Source organism: Podarcis muralis, chromosome 14, assembly GCF_964188315.1.
Source record: "Podarcis muralis chromosome 14, rPodMur119.hap1.1, whole genome shotgun sequence".
NCBI lineage: Eukaryota > Metazoa > Chordata > Lepidosauria > Squamata > Lacertidae > Podarcis > Podarcis muralis.
The window spans coordinates 27,614,026-27,625,930 of NC_135668.1; the positions used below are offsets into that span (position 1 = coordinate 27,614,026).

General features: G+C 45.7%; 1 protein-coding gene across 7 annotated transcripts in view; it reads right to left on the reverse strand.

Annotated features, from left to right (window-relative positions):
- Window positions 1-10,087, reverse strand: part of MEGF11 (multiple EGF like domains 11) — a 339,710-nt gene extending 329,623 nt beyond the window's left edge. For 2 of the 7 annotated variants that reach the window (XM_028705586.2, XM_028705585.2), the window contains exon 1: window positions 9,877-10,057. The gene's annotated coding sequence lies outside the window, so the exon portion shown is untranslated. Of the gene's footprint in view, window positions 1-8,411; window positions 8,745-9,876 lie in introns of those variants that run through there. The other 5 variants (XM_028705587.2, XM_028705582.2, XM_028705584.2 and 2 more) reach the window with 5 other exon arrangements.
- Window positions 10,088-11,905: the final 1,818 nt, after the last annotated feature.

Genomic DNA, 11,905 nt, shown 5'->3' on the forward strand with positions numbered 1-11,905 from the left:
ATAGTTTTCACTCAGGTCCACATATGCAAATAGGGGATTGAAAGTGACGTTCAGTGATTGGATAGTTACAGAAAGTGGTTACTGTTGCGTTGTAGTGGAGCTCTATATAAGCAGGCTGGCTGAACCCTTCAGTTCAGTTCAGTTCTGGCCTGTGAATAAACCAGAGCTGTTTGAAGAATTGCTGTGTCGACAGTGTAGTGGTTAGAGTGTAAGACTAGGAGCTGGGAGACCAGAGCTCAAATCCCCACTCAGTCACTCAGTGGGTGACCTGGGCCAGTCACTGCCTCTCCATCTAACCTACCTCACAGGGTTGTTATGGGGATTAAGCGATGAGGGGGGAAACCATGTACACTCCCTTGAGCTCTTTGGAATAAATAATTCTTGAACAAGGTGTCCAGGGTGGCAAATCAAGGCACATCCCATTTTTGTGTATAGGGTGTTCTCCTTGGCTGCCAGCATTTTTATGAAGGTTACCTCATATTTATTTCTGCTTCCTTCGCCCCACCACCACCAAAGGTAAACTACTCCCAAAGTATAAACAATCCATTCCAACAACAAAGAATAATCCACCTTAAACTGATCAAGTTAATGGTCTTCATCCTTACTAAATAATTCACCTCCCAGCTTCTTATCACAATGACTTAAGATGAAAACCCCAAGTTATTAAATCATTAACCATCTCACTCTCCACGCTGTGACATCTTGTGTTTCTCCTCACAAGACCCCACAGGCTACTGGGGTGGGGGCTGGCAGGAGGGAAGAGAGATTAAATTTATGCTGCAAGTTTCATTTTCAGGCAAATTTCTACCTTTGACACGCAGTGCAAGCAATTCCGTCGAGATACGTTATTTGCAAACCATCACTTGTGAAATCCTATTTTCTAGACTCCCACTATCAGTGGGAGATTTTCCGGAATTATTGCATATATTCAGAGGAGGCTCACTAGGCTTAGGCTACAATGGGTCTGCTCTAAATATGAAGGATGCTGGATATCACCCGAGATTTCTTATCATTGTTTTAGCTGGATTTTTAAAGTTGGTAAGCCAACTACAGCACTTACGTCAAAGCATAAATTACATTCAAGTGGCACTTATCGGAGGACTCTGGAACAAACACAGGCAAATACATTTCGGGTTTTATACATTTTCTTTCATTTCATTTCTCTTCTTTGTTAATGTTTGGATGGTCTGTGAAGGATTTTTCTTGTACCTGATCTTAACTATTTGAACAATTTAAAAAAACAAAAAACACCCACTGAGGCTCAACCGGGGAATGACAAGCCTAACACTATTTGAAATACCAATCAATTCCAGTGTGTAGTGCAGGCATGTCAAACGTCCGTTTCGGGGATTTAATCCAGCCCCCGTAGCAGTATATGTTCTGGGGTAAAATCCTAAAAAAAGCCCAACAGCTTTGGGGTTAAATCCTTAAAAAATCTGGCCCTCTTTGGAAAAAGTTTGGACACCCTTGGTGTAATGTGTTTGTCTATGTATATTTTGCTGCCTTTCCGCCCATATTATGCTCACATATCTTCAGCAACATTCAACCCCACTTCCAGGAATTTCACAGGCTTCGGGAATCCCAAACACCAAGTATTTAACGCAGAAATAACTGTCACACTTCTTTCACCTGCTTTCTACAGGGCAACTACATGATCACCCAAATCCCCGTCGCCCTGTTATTTTCCCTGAAATGATTCCTTTTCAAACCTCCATTTTTTATTTTTTTATTTTTTTTAGGGAAGAGTAGCACAATCTCCACAGGTGTAAAACCTCTTCACATTATCCTTCATCTTTTTTCAAAAGGCAGGATTTTATATATGCAGAGAGTTGTCAGGCAGGTGAAGCTAGAATCACTGACAGGCCGTCACTATTAGCTTTTCGCTTGGTACCATTAAAAAAACACCCCCAATCTTTTAATTAAAGTTAGAATGCTTTTTTGGCTATGCTTTTATTAACATATTTGTATAATAGCCCCCAAAGGCTGTTTTTAAAAATGATTTACTACTAGCTATCACCCTTTCTGGTGGCAGCAATTAATGTTTGTTTGTTTTTATCAGATCTACAGATTTTCCTAGAAACATGGTTCTTCTTCAGGCTTAAATAACTCAGGATTGAACTCAGCCACTTCCAGGCTGCTGCTATTTTACAGATGAAATTCAGTGATGTATCAACGCATTTGGGTTGTACAATTAAAGTGAATGTGGTCTTCTTGCAAAACAATCCCACTTCCACACAAAAAAACCAACCAGTCTTCTTTCTGTAAGGAATGTAATAGGGAAATGTACCGGAAAACGTGGGAGAAGAATTGCTTGACATGGTATAGTATAAACTTCGCGCAAATAAATCAGAATGAATGCTCCATAAACATCAGGCATTGTTTAACCTCTGCACAAACTTTGTGAAAACAGGTTAAGCATGAATGCTCAAAAATGTGGCAAGTCATCAACATGTCATCAGTTATAGACAGTCTTGTCAGCCATACACCTTTCAGTCTATCCTATTCTTAATTGCTTTAAAAAGACTCTGTATTCACTTTTTGCATGTGGCTTTTATTATATCATTTAATTTTAATATGCTGAGCAATTAAACAAAACAAATTTCTATTATTCTTTTCAAAGATGTCCCTAAAACTGTTTGACTTTTTGTACATAATTAAAGCAATTGAGCAACAGTTCATAAAACATGTGATGTAGTGGGAAATGATGCGATTTTATACTTTTAAAAAAGCTTGACTTAAGTTACCTTCAACTGATACAAAAAAAGTGTTTTAAAAATGGCTGGAGTGTGAATTGTACCTTCCCTGCCCACATGTACCACCCAGTGGGATGAATAGAACATCTTTAAAAAATAAAAAAGGCAAAAACCCACAGCGTGGAAAGTCAACTGCAATTCCATGTGTATCTGACAGAAAAAAGCAATGGCTGTGCCCCCACACCATCTTAGAAATAAATTTGGAGTGTTTCTAGATCTCAAAGTCCAGCACAAAAGGGAAAGCCACCAACACAGTTAAGGAAAGACTAAAAGGTGTCTCTGCTTCCATTTGAGAACAGCAAGGAGGGAGTTTAGACCATGATGCAGATCCAAATAGTTGTTCTGCTCTGGTACCTAAAAGGGGCCCAATTCAGTTTAGCAAAGTGGAAGCCCCAATGCTAATCAGACCGAGATGGGCATAGGATCCTTTGGAAAGAAGCTCTTATCCTTGCGTACCAGAGGCGTTTCCAGGGGTTGGTGAAACCAGACCCCGCCGGGAGCACAGGTCAGTATGTGTATGTGCAAAAATCACCTCTCGAACTATGGAATGCATGGTGTGCATGCGACTGCTGTCGTCGTGAGATCAAACACAGAAGAAGAAGAGTTTGGATTTGATATCCCGCTTTATCACTACCCAAAGGAATCTCAAAGCGGCTAACATTCTCCTTTCCCTTCCTCCCCCACAACAAACACTCTGTGAGGTGAGTGGGGCTGAGAGACTTCAAAAAAGTGTGACTAGCCCAAGGTCACCCAGCAGCTGCATGTGGAGGAGCGGGGAATCAAACCCGGTTCACCAGATTACGAGTATCGCTCTTAACCACTACACCACATTGGCTCTCACAGCTGCCGTTCCTTTCTTGTACCATGGCACCAAGGCATGCCATTTTTATTTTTTTGTCCTTCCTTCTTGCCTCAACCTCACTCTGGATGCTTTAAGTACTTGGGTCACGTAAAATGTTGTTTCTTTTTCGGGGGTAGAAACTGATACAGCTCCTTGCCAAGGGTGTAAGGAACCCTAGGTACGCCTCTGCATGAGACTGCAGTGATGATAGCAGAACACAGGTGGAATGGAGACTAGGGCAACTTTAACCAACCTGGTTCCCTCCCAAGGTTTTGGAAAGCCACTCCCATGGGGCTGACCAAAGCCGCAGTCCAAAGCATCTGGAGGGCACCAGGTTGGCAAATGACTAAGTGGGCTTTTGAATTCATGCTGATAAGGAATGGCATATCCACTAGGCCACCCACAGACTCAATGACCTTGACAAGGTCAGTGCCCTTTAGAGTTATCTGCCTTGGAAGCAGAAAATTTCACCTCCCCATCCCAGATTTCCATTCAAGATTAAGCACATGCCAACATTTCCTCTCTCCCTGACACCCCTTTCTTCCACTAAGAGTATTAGTCAGTTACATTCCTACGCCATCCATTCTCTATGGCACTCAGCATGCGGCAACATGTTTAATCTCTGCAAATGAGATTGGGCCAGCCACCGTTTTTAGCAAGCTTCATGAAGTCTATGGATCTGCCCACCCTCAGCAGAGTTCTCTGGGAAAGGCAGAAAACTATAAAAAAGCATTTAAGGCTACCCTGCACTTCAGAGAGATTTCTGACCACCCCAAAGCTGAGTAATACATGAGACCCTCCTGCACATACCCCAAATCCTCTGGCAAGTCAAGAAGCACTGGGAATGTAGGGGGGCATCCTTCACACATCCATCAGACCATTGGTCAATCTAGCTCAATACGGTCTACACTGACTGGCAGCAGCTCTCCAGAGCTTCAGACAAGAGCACTGTCTGTCCCCCGGTGCCGAGAAATACCAAGCGCTCTGCCATCAAGTACAGCCCTACACCATCCTGGACCCCAAAATGAGAGGCCACAGCATGGTAGCAAGGAGCAGTGTTCAAAATTACCCGGGTGCAAGGCGCATCTTGCTACCGGCGCAGGTCCAATTGCGACTACGTGGAGATTTCTGGGTGCCACGCTAGCAACCACGCTTTAAAAACCTCTGCCATAGTCCATAGTTAATTCCATTTCCACTGCGTGTGCTTCTCCTCCTTGCATACTGGGACAAGCAAATTGTTAAGAGCAAGCTACAGTCAATCAATGTAGTTGAGATCATAGAATTGTAGCGTTGGAAGGGACCCCAAGGATCATCTATCCCAACCCCCTGGGGAATAGACATTCTTTCGTGGCAACCGCAAACCTAGGTTTAAGGTGCCATTTGGCATCTAGCTTAAATATCTAAGTTTCTAACACTGGCAAGGAGGCTCTACCGACGGCAAATCTGAACTAAGGACACAGCTCCAAGGACTGTTCAAATTGCAGGCTGTGATTAATTCAGACACTTTGGCAGGAAAAGTTGCCCGTCACGTGGCTGGAAGCTACTCAGACCTTCTGCAGAGTCCTCTCTACAGGTGAGGAGCTTGTAGCTTTCTAGTTGTTGCTGGACTCTGCATTCAGAGCAGCGGTCAAGGCTGATGGGGAGATGAAGCCCATCAAACATGTGAAGAGCCACACAATTTCCTGTTCTGCACTCGCAGTATGAAATTGGGAAGGAGGGGGTGAAGGAACGGATACATGGGAGGGGCCTCAACAAAGTCAATGCAGCCTAAATAGTAATTATTTAATTACAATAGAAAAGTGGTTTAATTTATTACATTTGACAGAGCTTTAAAATGTGGCAGATGTCTTAGTGTTCATCGACTACGCCAGATAGCTTGCAACACATTGCAAAAACAGGAAGCAACTGAGAAACAAGCTTGTACTTCCACACCTGGAATTGCAAGGACCAGAGAGAAGCTGGGAAGAAGCTGGAGAGACTTCCGAGGCAACCAGATTCCTCTAGCTGTGGCCCCAGCTAGCGCCTCGCCCTGCATGCGAGAATGCAATAATTTTCAAATTTAATCTGGATTTGATGGGAAGACTGTCTGCAAGGGGGGGCTCCAAAGTACAGTGGTACCTCGGGTTAAGTACTTAATTCGTTCCGGAGGTCTGTTCTTAACCTGAAACTGTTCTTAACCTGAAGCACCACTTTAGCTAATGGGGCCTCCCGCTGCCACTGCACCGCCGGAGCACGATTTCTGTTCTTATCCAGAAGCAAAGTTCTTAATCTGAAGCACTATTTCTGGGTTAGCAGAGTCTGTAACCTGAAGCGTATGTAACCTGAGGTACCACTGTACCTTTTGCATAAGGGGCTACCGAAAGCCTAGGGTCATGTCCACCACATGCCTCACATGAATGCAGAGAGGGCAGACTTCAGGCTTGCAGGACCAGCTTCTCTCTTTTTCATACCATAAAGTCCACCAGCCTAAGCCAGGTGCAAAATAGCAGCTCAAGCAGGGCAGACTTACACTAAGAATCCAGGCACACGGTCTGTGATCAGCACCAGCAACCAAAAACGAATATTCTTCCATGCAAATTTCGAGAACTTTTTAGCTGATGCTATTGTTAGACAGCTGGGAGTCAGAAATCTACTGCAAATCAACCAGAGATGTCCATCAACCTTCTGACCTACAGTACAAGACAACAGGAGGAAAAGTTTACGGGGGGGGTGTCCATCATGCCTTAACCATCAGAGTCCATGGCTGGCGTGGTGCAGTGAAGTTCTGGCTTGCCCACCATTACAAGGAAGCCTGGAGGTACCTGCTCACTTTATAATTCCACACTACAGTGGTACCTCGGGTTACATACGCTTCAGGTTACATACGCTTCAGGTTACAGACTCCGCTAACCCAGAAATAGTACCTCGGGTTAAGAACTTTGCTTCAGGATGAGAACAGAAATTGGGCTCTGGCGGCGCGGCGGCAGCAGCTAAAGTGGTGCTTCAGGTTAAGAACAGTTTCAGGTTAAGAACGGACCTCCGGAACGAATTAAGTACTTAACCCAAGGTACCACTGTATTTAAAGCTCTGGTATTCTGGCCAAACACACACAGAGAAAGTGTACCCAACTCACAGCTTTCATCATATGAACTAGCCCAACTATAAGAAGCAACTGAGCCATACAGGACTGCTACCATTTGAGAAGCCACCCCAGAGATTTTGAGAGCTCTGAAGCCAGAAGTAGCAATTATGTAGGAATATTCAGCAAGCGGCATTTCTCCCACACCCTTTTACCTCCTTCTGACTTCTTATTTTTTTCAAAGCAACCTAGGAGCACTCTAAATATTATATTTAAAAACAGCAGCTCAAGCCACAGCCAGACACTAATTTTGTAGCAGCAAAGGCACGGGAACAATTTCACACATTTAGATGAGAGGTTAGGAGGAGCTGTGCTCCTAACAGAGAACGGCAGTTTGTGCAAACGGCTTTTAAAAGCTCGATTCAGAATTCCATTAGGAACTGCCTAGTTTCAAGGAATCATAATTTTGCTGAGTAGCACATTTGCTTTAAGACATAGAACGATAATGGTCGCTTAAAGCATAATGAAGACAAATTTGTACAACAAGCCCATTTGGGCTTTGTGCGTGTGGCTTTTGTTTTAGAAGTAGCTGAAAATGTCCCCGAGTGAAGCAGGTGGGTGTTTAGAAAAAGAAAAGAAAAACTATTATTTGCTTTCCACCTTTGTATCAGCAAAATCTCTTAAAACTTATTTAAATTTATAAAACAGCATTCAGCTATCTGATTTTCCCCGGGGCAATCAAAACCATCACATTCCATTCCATTCTGAAATATAGGGAGACAAAAATTGCCTCCTCCAATCTATTTGCAAAGTTAATCTCTGAATGTGAACAAAAGATGAGCAAACAACTTTCACAAAGCACCTTTGCGAAAAAGTTAGTAGGGAGTGCTTTTTTGGGGTGGGGAAGGGGTAAATGAAACTTGCATTTCGAAGTAGAGCCTCCTATATCCAGGAGAGATGCAAGGAGGAAGAAAAACCTCAGAGGTATACAATAGACCCCACTTTCACCTGCCTACCATCAGAATAGTCTGCTCGATAAATTACTTATCCGTGCTAATATCCAACTACACAGCAGGTGAATGGCACTCAACATGCAACACATTCCTTCCAACTCAATACGAGGAAGCTTCCGCCGGTGCATTCGCTCCATTGATTTCTCCGCTAATATACACTTTTGATGGCGATACAGTCCCATAAGGAGACTTGAACATGCCCCATGCATAAGATCGCAAGCTTCATCTAACTAGCATCATCTAGTCACTGAAAGTAAAATACAGCTCCATATCCAGAGATGGGCAAATCAAGCCCGACTATCATATAAACAGGGATTGAGTGCGGGTGGCGGGGGCAAAGGTTTGTGTGATCTTGGGTAGGCACTCTTATCTCCCCCCCCCCAAAAAAAAAGAAACAGCAAACCAACAAAAGCATACCATCTCCTTTGTGCCAAGAGGTTTCATTGCAAGGAATTAAGCCTCAAGTTAGCACGCTTCCTGGGAGATCCAGGAAGTCAGTGGGAATTCCGTCTACATTTGCGGGACTATCCTTGCTGGAAGCAAACCAAAGGCACAGACATGCAGGCTCAAGTGATTTCACTAACCTAGTTCACTTCTGAGTGCAACTCTCCCCACTCTAACTCCAGTTTTGGGAACTGGGCTGGTGATCTTTTCCCCCTTCAAGAGTTCAGGATGCACTCTTCCTACAGCTGTCAAAAGCAAAGGGGCAGCGGGGTGGAAAAAAGTTAAATCAGGAGTTTCCTTACGTCTTTGGCTGGCTGCCTCGAGAAAACCTTTTGCATCATCCTCCACCACAGCTCCAGAGCAGACTTCAAGGAGAGCCTCGTTAAAGGGGGGGGGGGGTTCAGTTTCGAAATGGATCCCCTCTCTTGCTACGTCAACAGCCCTCCTCTCCCTCAAAACCGGCTTCGCTCTCTCTCAGCTGCCACCTCGCAAGTAACACGTTAATAGATTATTGCAATCAACTACTGCAAAAAGGGAAGGAAAAAAACCACCCAAAGAGAGAGGCTATCGTTCCTCCCAGATATGAGCTATGCTCTGCAGGCTTGAAGAGGCAGCAGGCTGGCTTTGGACAGCCTCCAGCCAGCAAGCTCCAATTTGCCAAGACCCCCGCCTCCTCCCCTTTTCCATCAGTATTGCCACCCAATTCCCCCCCCCCTCCCCACCACAGGCCTGGCCCGCAATGTCCCTCCCACTCAGTCACCCCCAGGGAAACCCCATTCATCAAGCGCTAGGGCTGATGCGTGGAGTGAATGTGGAGCAGGGAAAAACTGCAGGGCTTTGGAGCATGTTGGAGTGGCGGGGGGGGGGGTGAGAGATCAGAAGTTGATCTTTAACTAGCAGCAAGAAAATTGTGAGATGCAAGCGGGGGGGGGGGTGTCCTCGAAACTGTTCTTCTGCTTACAGGGAAAGCCACAATTTTCTGGAAAGCTAAAACCCATCTCACACATATCCCCAAAGCCGGTTTTTTTTTGGGGGGGGGGGTTCCTTGGGAGCAGACCTAGGACCGGAATGAATGGAATAGGGGAGCGGTCTTCTGGATGGAAGAAAAGAGGGGCTTCTCACACACTCACGTTGCAGCCTTATGTTTTGGGGGGTTGGGGGGATGCCACAGGAGAAATAGCCACCTCCACCCTAGAATTCCTGGTAAACAGGATTACATTCCCGCACACGAAACGAAGACCCTAGTGCAGGAAACGTGCTGCCTAGTGAGAGGGGCTCGCCCTGCACCATCGACCGACGGGTTATCCTGTTGGCCACGTACGCTTCCAAAGAGAGAGGCAAGGGGAAAGATTTTTGGCTTCTTGCTCGCGGTCAGTCACACAAATAGCTTGCAAGAAAAGCAGCCCTCATAGGGGCTAGGAACTTGGAAACCAGTTGGGGGCGGGACTCCCTAACTCGGGTTAGGGTTACTATTTCTCCACAAACACGCTCTCCGGGGCGGAGAGCGATATAACCCTATTGTCCCTGGGGTGAGGGGAGGGGGGCGCAACGCAGGACCCACTGCCACCCCCGCACAGCCGTCGACATCCAGCAACTGCCCCACTCGCCCCTCAAACGCCGAGCGAGGCAGCCATGGCGCCTAGCCTGCCCAGCGCACGCAGAGAGGAGGCGAGAGGAACGGAAGTCTGCACGCGCTCAGGAGCACGCTTGTGGTTCGCGTCCTCCTTCGCCGGGTGCCGACGCCAAGCCCGCCTCGGCGGCACCTACCTGAGGAGAAGGGAGCGTCTGCCTGGAGCGGAGGAGGCGGCCGGGAGAGAGGAACCGCAGCCCGGGCTGGGACCGGCTCGCTGGCTCGCTGGCTGGCCGGGGCTCCGCGCTCCTTCCCGGCGGCTCTTTGGCTCTGTTGGGAAAGTTGCCGCGGCCGCACGAGCGCCTTAAACCCGCCTCTCAGCAAGACGGGGCGGCCCGGAGGGCGGAGACTCAGAGCCGGACCTCCCCTCCGCCCCGCCCCCACGGGAGGCGAGGGGACGCCAAGCTCCGGCGCCTCTGAGCAAGTGCAGAGCGCCTCTTTCTCCCAACCGGCCAGCAACCCTCACAACAAAAGCTTCTGGGATCGGCGGCGGGATATTCTTAGACGTTGGCTGGGTCCCCGCCTGCTGGCTGCTTCTCCGTTGGGAGTCGAGAAGAGAAAGCGGGGCGCCTCTGAGCATGTGCAGAGTGCATTTCCGGTCCCGCTGGGCAGTAAGCTCGCAGCAAAACCCAAATGATGATGAAACGGGGCGAGGGGGTGCCGTCAGGGCAGGACTTTGGGAGCAGAAGTCCATGACCCCGTTCATCGGAACAAGCAGGACCCACACTATACATAGCATATACTGTACCAGTAAGACTATTCAGTTGCAGCCAACACTTTGCCTACTCAAAGTAGACCAACTGAAATCAATGGGCATGCAGTCCTAACCAGTCTACTCGAAAGGAAGTCCTGTTGCATTCAACAAAGCTTACGCCCAGGTAAGTAGGGTTAGGATTACACTTGCATCCATTCATTTCACTGGGTCTACTTTGAGTAGAAGTAATGTTGGGTGCAGCCTTTTCCCCTTAGATGCCTCTTCAGTCTGAACCGATACTGTCACAGGTGCCACATAGCACTTTTTCTGCATTTCTAATGAACATTTTAGGGTGGCAGCAGCTACACTTTGGAACTCCCTGCCTATTGACATTAAGCAGGCACCTTCACTCATTCTTTTTGGGTCCTGCTGTAAGCAATTTTGTTTAGGCAAGCATGTTAGACCTATTTCATCTCTTCCTAGCCACTGTTGGTTTTTATCATCTTTTGGATGTTTTTAAACACTTGCTTTTAGCAGTTTTTAAATCAAGAATTTTAACGGTTTATTCCATATTTTTGTAAACTAGTAAGATCTTTTCTTGCAATCAAGCAGTATATAAATTTTGTTAAACAAACAAGCCCACCAGACTGTGCACATGTAATACATTTAAAGCACATTTTTTACCCTAAAGAATCCAGGGAATTGTAGTTTGTTCGGGGTGCAGGAAAATGTAACTGTGTGGGGAATATGCCTATATATATATATATATATATATGTATATATATATATATATATGTATATATATTCAGCAAGGCAGGTCTGGCCCTAACCAGCACCCTGGATGGAGGGCTGCTTGGAAAACCACCATATCTGCCAACTTTCAATTCCATGACAGACGAAAAGGCAGGATATCAATCTACTAAATAAATAGGATACAAATTCAGCAGTCAGCATTACCTGAATTTGCTATCAACCACTTGCGTCAAGACAAGAGCAGAGGATTATATGCACGTTTGCAGCTGCTGCTGACTTCTGGTCCACTTTTCTATGAAAACCCATTTCCATAATCCCTTTGTCACTACAGAAAACTATTTCCCTGCCTTCCTCATCACGCAAGGTTGCAGCAACCTCTGCCACGTATCTGCCTAACACTGCTACTGCCCCATACATTTCAGCACGGGGGTGGTGCATTCTCACATCAGTTTTATGCTCAGCACGCTGGTCTATTTTAAATTATTTTCTCCTTTCTTTCTTTTTTTACAAACCTCTTATTAACTCACAACATTAATAATAAATTAGCAATTGTTGATTAAATTAGGGGATGATTGAACGCCATTGCATATTGATTGAAATTTAGCAATGGCTTTATTGAATAAATAAGAATAAACTTAATTGCTTTTTTATTATTTGCTTAAGAATATTAAAAACAAATGAAGACCTACAGCAACAACAAAGTTGTGATTTGTGTATTT